The sequence below is a fragment of the Equus asinus genome, chromosome 16 (assembly GCF_041296235.1).
Source record: "Equus asinus isolate D_3611 breed Donkey chromosome 16, EquAss-T2T_v2, whole genome shotgun sequence".
Classification (NCBI taxonomy): Eukaryota; Metazoa; Chordata; class Mammalia; order Perissodactyla; family Equidae; genus Equus; species Equus asinus.
This window is the reverse complement of record NC_091805.1, coordinates 10,293,865-10,306,573: the sequence shown is the minus strand read 5'-3', so window position 1 is coordinate 10,306,573 and position 12,709 is coordinate 10,293,865. Positions and strand designations below refer to the sequence as shown.

General features: G+C 34.8%; 1 long non-coding RNA gene across 1 annotated transcript in view; it reads right to left on the bottom strand.

Moving 5' to 3' along the window:
• Nucleotides 1-5,072: 5,072 nt before the first annotated feature.
• Nucleotides 5,073-12,709, bottom strand: part of LOC123277691 (uncharacterized) — a 123,311-nt gene continuing 115,674 nt past the window's right edge. Inside the window, exons 2-3 of the long non-coding RNA XR_011494745.1 lie at nt 12,473-12,591; nt 5,073-5,122 (exon numbers count right to left, since the gene is read on the bottom strand). This is a non-coding gene — a long non-coding RNA (uncharacterized lncRNA). The remainder of the gene's footprint in view (nt 5,123-12,472; nt 12,592-12,709) is intronic.

The following is a 12,709-nucleotide window of genomic DNA, read 5'->3' as shown; positions in this document are numbered from 1 at the left end:
ACTCTTCTATTTATTTTTATAATTTTATGTTTATTTCTATATAATCCTATGTACTCTGAATTTTATATCATATCTGAATTATCTGATATATCTTATATCTGAATGTTAAATCTTACATTTTCTGAATCTTACATAATTCTTATATATTCTTATATATTCCTATATATATGTATTCTCTTTGGATCCTCAAGAGTTAAAAAAAAAAAAGCAGTGAAGACTAACTTGGGAAACAACTTTAAACCACTATACACAATATTATTTATATGGTGAGAAGGAGTACCAGATTGCAAACAAATGACTTAAAAATGCCCCCGGAGAATCCAACCTATTTGTTAAGTTGGAAACTGCTTTAGAGTGAAGCTTCCGAGTGGAATTCTACTCCGCTCCATAAAGAATGTTGGGAGGCATAATTACCCACAAAGCTCACACAAATACAATATCATCCCTTCAGAAGGAAGAAATGAGAAAATGACTGAACGATTTCCCCCAAACGAGTTAAAACGACAGTCTATCATACAGCTGCTCCCTTACTTTTTTCCCCTTCTAAAATTTGTTTAAAACTGTAATATCAGGGATAAAATATCTCATAAAAAATTTAATATCATGAGTTATTTTGTAGAAAGGAAATTAATTCACATATATTACCAAATGAAAGTCCCAAATGGTAAAGCTCTTTCTGGAAAAGGTTATTTGTAATGACCAAATTCGTCACTGTTTGGAATCTTGTAAAGGTCACAATAGAAGGTTTTCACTTGTTTTAAATAAAATTCTATATTTTAAAAATAAATATGCTTTTCTTCCATTTCATAGAAATATCAACGCTGTTTGCACTATAATTTACTTTTTGAGCTTCTGACATTTACCCAGCTGACTGTCTTTGGAGAACAATCTCTTGACTGAGAAGCACTCTAGGTAAGAAAACTGTCAATTACAAATTACTGTTTGATGCATTGCAAAGTGCAGGAACTCTTCAAATGTAAAGAATGACCTTGTTAAATGCTTTTGCGTCAACTACCTCTAACTTAGATTTTAAGCAGAGCCTTTGTATAAATGCTGAGTAATTTGACTAACAAAGATATCATCAGAAAGAGGAATGTTTCAATTAAAAAATAATTCTGTTATAAATCTAATAGTAGAGTATTTCTAAGTTCATAAAATGCTGAATCAGCAAATATTTTGAAAGTCTCAGTATTATAGGCTTATCTTATTACCTTGAGGGAAATATACTTTATTCATAAAATGAGTAATTGAAATCATGAATTAGAACAGTATGATTATTTACATATATAATTTGAATGAATAGTGGAATTGATATTTTTAATGATATAACAGCACTAAATATGTAATTTATTAAGGTTCAAGTTTTATATGTATTTTGGAAATATTTTAATACATATACTACATCAAGACAAATTCTCCAAAAGTAAAGTCAATATTTTCTAAGAGTAATTCAAAGTGATAGTGAAAATGAAAAAAACAAAAGCCAGGGGACATAAATTCATTGCCAATGATAAATGGTTTTTCTCTTGTAATTGGAACATTTTAAATTAAATATTTACAAATGTGTGGTTTAATATACAAGTCTAATTTATACGTTTAGTATCATGTACATTTACCAAATTTTTGTTGTAGCATAAACTTGTACGCCAGTGTTCCTTCTTCAAAATATTATATATTTGATACTTGAGCTCATAATGTTTGCTAAAAAGGATTTCCCTTTCCGTGAAAGTCAACATAAGCTCTGGAATGAATGGTATGTAAATACTTTTATATTCACACCCCAATCCTCTCCAAAGAAAAGAAACAATTAAATTACTCTAACTGTGGCTAAAAGTGAATTCAAAGGTCTGTTTGGATTTAATCAAATGAGAATTTCTGTCTTAAAACGTGTATCTTTTAATACTTCTATGTTCTATCTTAGGATAAAAAAATATCGTTCAATATCTTTTCATTTTTATAGAGCTGAGATAAATAAAATTTTTTCTCGAGTCCATGTCCAAGAGAGTAAATACATCATGAGTCTTTTGGGCATAATAAATGCTAATGTTGCAGAGATGTTGATGAAAAGATATATATATATATATTTGTTAAGATATAGGGAGATATGAAAAGTATACATATAAACACATACACAAATGTGTGTTTGGGAATCCCAGAGTGCCCAAATGATTGTTCCTTTTGCCCTTTTACATTCAGGAGATGCATTATGATCAGTTTTTTTACAGTCAAATAAAGTTCCATCCTAACTCCATCATATTTCACAAAAAATGCATGCGTTATTTTCAAACATATTTCAAATATGACTTTACAAATCATGACTGGTTTGCATAATGAATGAAGACACTTGTTTATACCTTCATTAAAACGTATTCCTTCAAAAATATTATGTTAGGTGATACACTGGATCATAATTTCAAATAGGCCAACATTTCTGTCCTCTATGAGGTTGTAATCTCGTTGAGGCAAACAAGTAAACGGGCAATTTAAATGCCATGTAAGAAGTGATACACAGAAGGTAAAGTTCAGAGGGCATATCAGAGAGGCAGTTGAGGGGTTTAAAGGAGGCTTCCAAGAATGTATGACTTCTAAACTGGATCATCAGGGATGGCAGGAATGGGCTAAGCAGTTGGTGGGTGGTACTGAAGTAGGTAGAAATGGTATCGACGAGTGACATTAATAGATTTGCAATGAAAAGGCAGGTCAAATACAAAGAGGTATGTCATTTGCACATTTCAATTCCCTCATTTCCAAAGAATTCCTTATTAATAGCTAACCACCAGGTCTAAAGTTTTCATCTAAACAGGTTGACGGACTTCAGACAACAATTCCATGTCTGTACTGCAATGATTTCTGTAGACTCCCGCATTGGCTTGTTGGTTTCTTTTTGAGCAAGTTTTTGAAACTTTTAACAGATCATTTTATGTTTGGTTTCCTAATTCCAGTGAAAGAATCCTCAACTACCATAAAATACTATAATAAACAATTCAGACTGTGACTTAACACAAATTCTAAAAATCAAGATGTTGCTTTTTAATAATTATTATATTGTGGTGCCGTTGCCAGATGCAAGTCGAAAATCAGACTTTCTCTTTCTCTGGGCCTCATTCTATATACTGCCTATGGTTTCAGGGCACATGATTATCTAAGTCAGATACCTGCAACATGTTGTGATGTTATGATCAAAACTATGTCTTCTTTCATCTGTTTGTTCTTCCTTGTTATTTTCCTGAACTTTGGCTAGCATAGAGGGCATCCTTATTAGAATGTTCATCAAACAGAGGTTTCAGCACTGCCTGTGTTAATAAAATCATCAAGCATGCCTTTATAAGCAGGACAGGAAGACTGCTCATCTATCACCAGTCTTTCATTAAGTGGCACATAGCCACAAGCTCTAGGAACAATGCCAGATTTTTTTTTAAATAAAATTTCAGTATCATGGAGTTCCCCTTGTTTCAAGATCTATCCAATTTGTGGAGTTACTTGCCTGTGTATCCTCACAGCATCCCTTGCCACACAGCATATGGATACTTTGATTAGAATTCTTTTGTATCTTTGAATGGATAAGATAACTCAGAAAAATATTCCACTCAGTAACCTGTCCTTGTCACCCAAGAATGGGCAAAGAGAAAGAAAGTCCCCAGAGTTCCAGTTAAAACACTTTCTACAAGCTACTTTACAGGAGTTAATCTTGATATATATTTCTGTTATATTTTGATGCTTAAGCAAACAATCACATGTATTTTTATAAAATTTACAGACTAAAGGAGGTTACCACTGACCAGTTTCACCAAAATCTTCATCTTGAGGTTTATGCTCATTCAAACATCTATGTACCACCTAAAGGTAGAGTTAACTGAGTTGCACAATAAGAACAATACTACTTTGAAATAGATATAGCAAATTGTGTGTGTCCATCCTCTTAACAGTAATGTTAATCACATCTATAAACTTTTAGAGAATGCTTTTGGGCTGAAATGAATCAAATGCTTCCCTCTGCAGTCACTGACAGGAAATGAACCATATTGAACCCACAAGAGATGCCCACATTGCTTTCCCCATCAAGTTTGTGCTGAGTGACAAGATCACCACTCCCTGATACTGCATGTTGCGCATCGTTTTGGGTGTACTGTCGTAGTAGCACCCCTGTTGTTCTGGAGACAAATCCTCAACCTGGGGTATCCTGATAGAAAGCTGGTGTTTGAGTGGTAATCTTTCCATTGACAGAGCAGCTGCCAGCACACCCCGGGATAAAAGCTTTGTTGTTGAAACTATTAAGAGATGTCATAAATATCTACCACTGGTAGGCTTGGAATATTGCCAGAAGCAAGTGAATCATTTGCCTCTGGAGTCAGTCATTACCCTGGGCAGCATAAAGTTATTTTTGTCCCCATCCAAAACCAACCTCAGCCTCCATGACCAACCCTAAAATTCTCTATGAAGGTTCCAAGTTAGAAATCAGACTAATGCTTCTGTCTTAGTCTTTAACATTTACACTGCCAGATTAGGAAGGAGATCTCAACAAGGTAGGTGGGTAGGACGCAATCCTTGAAACCAAAGATCCCAATAAACAAAATACTGCATATGCCATGTATCACAGGAATTAGTATAAGACAAAGGAGGAGAGGAGCTGAATTTCCATTTTGATCCATGAAGTTAACGTAAGGTGTATAACATAGTCACCAATCTAGAGTGTATGCTTTTGATCACATAGCGCATATTATAATAAATTGTAATAATTTGTCAGTCTTGTCACCATTTTGTGATTATAGTTTTTAACTTTCTTTTTAGACAGTTTTCAAAGTTGAGATTTCCTTATTACTTCAGTTAGCAACTAAGTGTTGAGTGTCTACTGTTTGTCTGTCTATGGATGATCCACTTCTCAGGGATGGGGGCCATGTGGCTTTAATCTCTGTGTGCGGAGCTCCAAGCTAAGGGACTGGCACAGCACACCAAATAGGTAAGTATTTGGCAAATGAATGCAGGATGGCAGGGGCCAGCAGATATTAGATTAAAGAAGATTTAATTTTCAAAGTATATACAGCTTTGCTCAAGGAAGACAAGTAAATCAATACTTACAGTTATGAAGTCTGTGACTGAGGTTTACTGCCAGTACTCTGGGGTTCTAAAAGAAAGTGGGACATCAGGAATCAGCATCTTCGAGAAGGTGATGTATGAACTGAGTAATATTCAGTTTAATTTGGAAAATGTTTTCAAAAATAAGCAGGAATAAGGTGAAGAAACGAAGAGGCATTTCCATGGAGTACAAACAGAATGTGCGAATGACCAGAGAAAATAAACAACATACAGTGTTTGGGAAAGGGTATCCAGCTGCATGTGTCTGGAAGGAGAGGTTGCATGTGTGTGTTTCTGTAAATGGCTTTCACTTAGGCTGGGATAATAGACAGGTTCTATCGAGATCATGAAGGGCCAGCGTTTTTAATTGAAGATATTGGACTTAATTCTGAATGCTAAGAGAGAAATCAAAGAACTTGAACAAAGAACAAGACACAATCTGATTAGCATTTAGAAAGACCACTCTGGCTGCAGAGAGGAATAGAGCTCTGAGATAATCAGACTGGAGGCAATAGGACCAGTCAGGAGATTTGGCTTTACTGTATAATTATGTAAACAGCTTTCTGCTCACCATTCATTTTTAACTGTTTAATATAATATCACTGTTTGTATAAAATATTTATCACAAAATCAACCTGGCAAATTTTTAGGATTTTCTGGAACCCCATCCTGTGATAATAAGTTCCTTTTTTAGTGGGAATTGACACTCATTTTTGTTTAATTAAAAGGCAATGTTATATTTTTAAATTTTAATTAGAAATGATGATTAATATGGAGTGTACAATTTGGATATTAAGTAGCCTGGGCTAGGTAAAATTTGTAACCTTCACCAGAGCCCTGCCATACTTCTGAATTCTCTTCCAAAGTAAGTGTAAACAATTTTTCTTTCAAATTTCTCCCATCACTGACTTTAATTAGTGATTAGTGGTTATTGCTTGTGGTTTCTGCATCTCCTCTATTAATGAAAGGTCACAAACTAATGATTACTTTAAAATGTGCTAAAATGAATCATCCTTAAAAAATAACTTTTTTGTTACTGCTTTATGCATGCTGCTCTCAAAAACAAGATGTGGGGTAAGCTGGGAAAATGAATAATGTTATATTGAGCCTTTATAACTATTTCTTTACTGGGGAGTGTGAAAAATATATTCATCAAAACCATACTCTAAAAGTATGACAATACTAGTTTTTCTATTCCAAGAACTCAAGGTTTAATATAATGTAAAAATGTAAATGATTAGTCAATTTAGGTCAGTCTAAAAGAGACAACAAAGTGACATTTCAATTTAAAGAGAACCTGCTATAGCCCATCTTAATCAGATGTTCTAATAAACGAGTTGAAGGACAATATTGCATATTTCTTTATCCAAAAATAACCAATTGCCATGACTATTGTTCAAATGCCACATAAAACAATAGGAAAATGACCATGAGCAGAGTTGAATTGAATATAAATATTTTGTTCTAAGTTACAGATTCTACTCTATTTCTGTTTTCTTTCAAAAGTCATTCAATCATTCAAATATATCTATCTATATATATATATATATATATATATATTACTTAACACAATTCAATAACTACTTGTAGAACTCTTACTAAGGCCGAGGTTTATGGTTTGATGAGTGACATAGACTTAAAGAGGTTCATTGATGTAGCCACCCCTGACGTAGGAAGGGTTAATAATCCCTGGAAAAAGCTTGCCAACAAACTGTGACCCGGAGGTGAGAAGGTCGGTTAGCCAATGACGGGTAAGACCCCCTGGGGGGGGCAACCTAAGCCAGGCGGCGGCCGCCCGGGGGGCACAGATGGAGAAACGATATCGATATCGGGAGCAAGAGGGACCATTGCCTAAGAGACCTTGCCTGCTCTGAGATAAAAATATAGGAGCACAGCAACAACATGATAATATCAAAACAGAGGCCAAGGGAGGGCTTCTTGAGAAATCACTAAGAATTCTTGGCATTCGCTAATTACTTCATCCAGAACACCTGTGTATGTTTAACAGATGTAAGCTATGTATATATTGAAACGCTGGTTATAATAAACTCAGAGTGGCCATCAGCCCTCTCCGCATCTATCCTGATGTGTACATTGGATTGCAACACCGACAATTGAGTTTTCAGTCATTCATTCACCAAACAATTATTGAACTACTATTTTTATTAGGCTCTCTTCTAGGTATTGGGGATTTATTTCCAAGAAAAGAAAGACCTTGCAACGGCCCTTGGGAAGGAAGAGAGATAGTAATCAAATAATCTTACTAACAAAGATACATTGACAACTCCACTAAGTGGTATGGAGATATACGCCATGCACATGTGAGGGCGTATTCTAGTCAGCAAGGTCAGAGCGATCCTCCTTGACGAAGATGCACTTTAGCTGACATCTGAAGGATGAGTTGGACTTAAGTTAAAGGTGGAAGGGGAATGCATCTAAGAGAAAGAAAATAGCATGTGTAAATTGCTTGTAGTAGAAGTAATCATGATCACTACAAATCAAAAAGAGGCCTAGGTGATTGAGTGAAGAGACCTTAGGGTGTGAAGATCCCAATATGAAATTACTGAAGAATTTTAAGCAGGAGTAGGAGAATTTGGAGGAGAGGACTTTGAAAGACAATATCAAATTCTTATTTTGAAAATAATCTCTCTAACTACCTTGTGGGAAATAGATTGGATAAGACTCAGAGAAGTGGGTCTAGCTCAGGGAGAAATCTGAGGTAGAAAGGAACATTAGTGGTGATTAAATCTCTGTGTGTAGTTGAGATTACCCAGGAAGAGAATATGGAGTGGGGGAGGAGAAGGTTTTGGATTGAGTCTTGAGGAACTCTAAATTTATTGGCTAGGTAGAGGAGGGTGAGACTACAAAAGGGATAAGGAAGCAATAGCCAGAGTGTTAGGAGAAAATCGTGTCATAGAAATGAAGAGAAGTAAAGTGTTTTAAGACAGCTGTTAATTGCATTAAATGCTACAATGATATTAAGATAAATACTTAAAAAATATCCATTATCTTTATCAACATAAAGTCATTAGTAACATTGGTGGAAATTATTTCGTGGAATCATGATGAGTGAAGCTAAAGTTAGCATGAGTTGAACAGTAAATAGAAGCAAAGGAAATTGAACTATTTGGCTATAAAAGAGAGAAGAGAGATGAGCCTGTAACTAGAGAGGAATAAAAGAGACAATAAAGTTTGAGTTTGGATTTTTGTTTGTTTGTTTAACTAATTAAAGAAATTTGACTATGTTTAGGATCTCTGGGACAATGAGAAGAGGTTGGATATATAAAAGAAAGAGAGGATAGGCTTGCCAGAGAAGGATAAAGCGCCTATGAGTACAAGAGTAGATGGGATCCACAGACAGGTTGGGGGATTTTCTTCAGACAGGAGCACAGAGAACAACTCTACTTGTAGAATGATGTGTATGGCTATGCAGAAACAATCAGAGAGAGGTCCTCTGGTGGTTTCTTTCTTTCTTTTTTGTTTCACAGAGTAGAAGATGAGACACCAGGAAGATGTATTGTTGATTCATCCAAAGTTGGGCTTAGAATAAAGACAGAAGCTCTAGGGTGTATGAATAGTATTAAGAATGTCATGAAGTCAAAGCTAACGAAAACAAAGGAGAGTTGAAAAGATTGAGACCAAGTAGAGGGGTCAGCAAAAGGAAGGAAATGATTAGACTGCAGAATAGTTGTAGTGAGAATACTCGAATAAGGGCTCTGAATAGAAAAAGGTAATGAGGAGCTTACAGTTTGTAAACAGAAAATTACCCTAAGAGCTAAGGCAATACTTCCAGAGTTCAAAGAAGGGGAAAAAAGTCTAAAAAAGAAGTTATGGAGTTGAAGGATTGGACGTGTGGTGCTTTAAGAGGGGACAACATTGCTTGAGATTAGGGTTTGGGTGGTTCGTTGGGGGTGAGGAAAATTCCAGTGAAGGGAAGCCCAGGAATGAAGAAACAGTGACAGATTTTCATACAGGTTGATGATCAGCTGAGTTTAGCTAAAGCAGAGGACATATGGAGGGAGAGGTAAAATAAAGTTGCAAAGGTAGGGTGGGGTGCAGATTTATTTGGTAGGACTTTCAAGAAAGCTAGGAAGTAAATGTAAATATTTTATTTAAAAAGCATCCATAGTAAAAAGCAAAGGCAGCAGCATTTTCCAAAGAATATGTTAACAACAAGTAGACCAAAAATAGAATGTATTTAGCCAGATATTTTCTGGATTAAAAAAGGCCATCTGTGGGTGTGCCAATGAAAGAATGATCAAGTGCCACAATAAAAATATCAATACAGCTACACTTTGCGTCATTAAACACTGATTGCCATTGACAAGTGAAGCAAAATATTGGCCTTTTCCAAATGGCATGTTGTATAAATTTCTGAAGCAAAAATCCAAAATTTGATCCTTAACGCAAAATCAGATATATAAGAGGCATCTGCTAGATTTCATAATTGTCGTCACAAGGCACAGAACGAGGTTCTGCTTTGAAATAGAAAACTGACTTTTTCAAAGTAAACTTAACCATGGCCACTGTCAAAGTCCTGGATTAGTTATTCCATTTCTCCTTTTCACAACCAGGAGATGTTGGAAATATGAAATGATGAAGAAACTGAATGTAGTTCCAAAATCTTCCAGATTTTGTCCTTAATCTGTATGTGTGCAAGGAGCGAGAAAGGGATGCAAGTTGTAAGTCAAAGCAGGAAACATTGCTACTTTCATTTTCTCTGGGAAAAGAAATTGAAACCAAGATTAAAATGGGTCCTTGATAATCCTGAATTGACCATTTCTTCCAGGTTACAGAAGATTTGCAGAGAAAATGCAAGCTATATTTTTTTTCTTCTACATATCCAGAAGGTGCCGTTTTATCTCAAATTTGGGAAGACATTGACAATCATTCCTCTGCTCACATGATATGATAATGGAAGGTGAATCTATCTATGTTCCATTTTCTTTGATCTGGAATAGTTTCCTTTTAAATAGGCATTTAAACATGACCATGCTGTAATATCTTTACAAAGAAATACATTTCCTTTTTATGATCAATGCATTATTTATAGAGATACCTCTATATACACTAAAGTATCGAAATTTAACCTTTGTAAAATTTTTAGAATCCATGCTCGAATTTATTTTTGCATTGTCTTTGAATAAAATATCTGCTTAGTAAGTTAAAATATGGAAGAAACTATTTGAAATTTAAAACCTACTTAAGAAACTTCTTTCTAGCAGTTGAGAATTATCATTTACTTATAAAAAGAAAAAGTGATCAGTTCTAATGATCCTTATGCATGCAATGAAGTAGGTTTGAAGTACCTTAAATTCATAACACTGTATTAGCCATTGGCTTATGTTACAGTATGTACGGAGAATATACCAACTCTTTAAAATCCGTTTTTAAAATTGAATTTCAATCTCTTAAAAATGTTCTAGAGTGTATATATTTTGTAAATTCAATTTGGCTTTACTTCCAAATTAAACTATTTGGTTTAGTTTCACAGTATCATACAGTAAGAAAAAAACTTTTATTCACCAAAATTGACTTCAAAATTCTGCTATTCTTTTGAAATTGCTTGTAAGATGACAGCTTTGAAATTATCATTCCAGATGAAGTAATATTCAGTGACAATCTTAACTTAATAATTGTACAAACAAAGCCAGTTAAATAAATGCTTGAGATCATTTTATTCCTTTGAACAACACACAAATTTAATATATTGAAAATCAAAGTTGGAGCTTGATGAAGGAAGCCATTTAGATGTAAACAAGAGCTTGATTCCGATGCCTCGGGATCAGCGCAGTCTATCACGCAAAGCCAAGGCAACTCTGAACACCGCATACTGTCAGTTGCCTTGAGGCACTAAAATAGTATAGAAACTTGACAAAGAACCCTGCTGGCCAGAGTGGCTAGCAGAGAAAAAGAAAGCCATTTTATCCTACAGCACTACCAAACTTCTCAAATATGTCCTCATGTTGATGAGTTATCTCTGACAAGTATGAGGAGAAAAACTGTAAAAACTTATTAACAATTTCACAAATATATAACTATTCAGAAAATGATTAATAATCTGAGCTCAGTTACCCACTGGGGATGTTTACATCTGAATAGGCCAATCAAAGAATTATGCTCACATCTTCAGCAGATGGAAGTTCCTGTCAGAACAAAGCAATTACTACACTACACTTTTTAAAAGCCTGCTTTGGGCTACAAAAATAGCATTAGTTGATGGAGAAAGAGGCATTAAAAAACAAACATACTGAGATTTCTTTGAAAATTTACTTAATTTAAAACAAAATGTTGAAAGAAATTATCTACTTTGCATTTTAGATAGTCTGAAAAAATTTAGTCATTTAAAATGTCATGAACATAAGAAATTCTTGCTTTAAAATATTTGCCAATTATTTTCCACTTTTTGTTTCTTTTCTTGGCTTCTAGAATTGCATTGCTTTGTAAAACCTAGTTCTACATTAAATGCCACAGAAGACCCCTTCCGATCAGAAAAGGGAGTTGAAGTGGAAAAAAGACTTGATTCAGAAAATTGTGGAAGAGACATGTCTGTACATAACACTGAGAAATTGAGATCATAAGGACACAAAGAAATTAATTATATCATTCAATTATTCCTCGCACAGTCTTCATATTATCTTATATACATGAATATGTATTTTTTATTAAAACATCTTAGAAGAAAAATGTATATACACACACAGACCCATACATCTATTCTATTGTAGAAAGTGGGAGAAGAATAATGTTCTTGATTAAAATATAAATTTATTCTATACTATTATTAAGATCTTTTGCTTTTCAACACAGAGCCCTACTTGACCACCCAAAGAACTTGTACGAGAAAGAAAGTTTCAGAGTTCTTCATTGTCGTAGAGAGAGAGAGAGACAGAGACAGAGACAGAGAGACAGAGGAGTGTATTTGTGAGCACTGAGAGAGAAAAATTGTCTATTTGCTTGTTTTACCATGTAATGTTCACTTCTGTGGAATGCTGCTGAGAGGTTAATAAGATGAAGATGATGAAAAATCCTTTAAAACTGAAACATGGAGGCTGTTGATAATTTTGAGGCAAATATATTAGGCGGTGTGGTGAGTGGAAGCTCAAGCGAAGCGATTTATTTAGAGGAAGATGGGGGAGGGGTTAATGAAGGAGTTTTCTTTTGAATTGGGAGATATCAGCATATGTTTTAAGGTTGAATCGGAACAATAGAGATGAAGATATTCATGACATTAGATATGGAGGTTATAATTGAAGAATGGAAGATTCTGTGAAGGAAAGCATAGGAGGACGAGGTCAAAGCTACAAATGAAGGAGATGGGACACAACATCCATTGTAATAGAAGAGAAGGAAAAAATACTGTAGGGTTATTGGTGGAAAGTTGAGGAAGATATTTTACCTTTGATGGGTTCTATTTTCTGAATAACATATAAAGTGAAGGCACCGGCTTAGAATGAAGGAAGGTTGAAGGTGTTTGGGGAAGAAGAGTCAGTGTTTCTTCCTTGGCTTCATAGCGACCTACCAAAGAGAAAAATGTACAATGGCTGACAATACCACGTCACAGTCCCCTCCTGCTTCTCCAACCTTAGCTTACATCAGTCTTTCCTAGGGCCACAAAGCTCCAGCCACACTAATT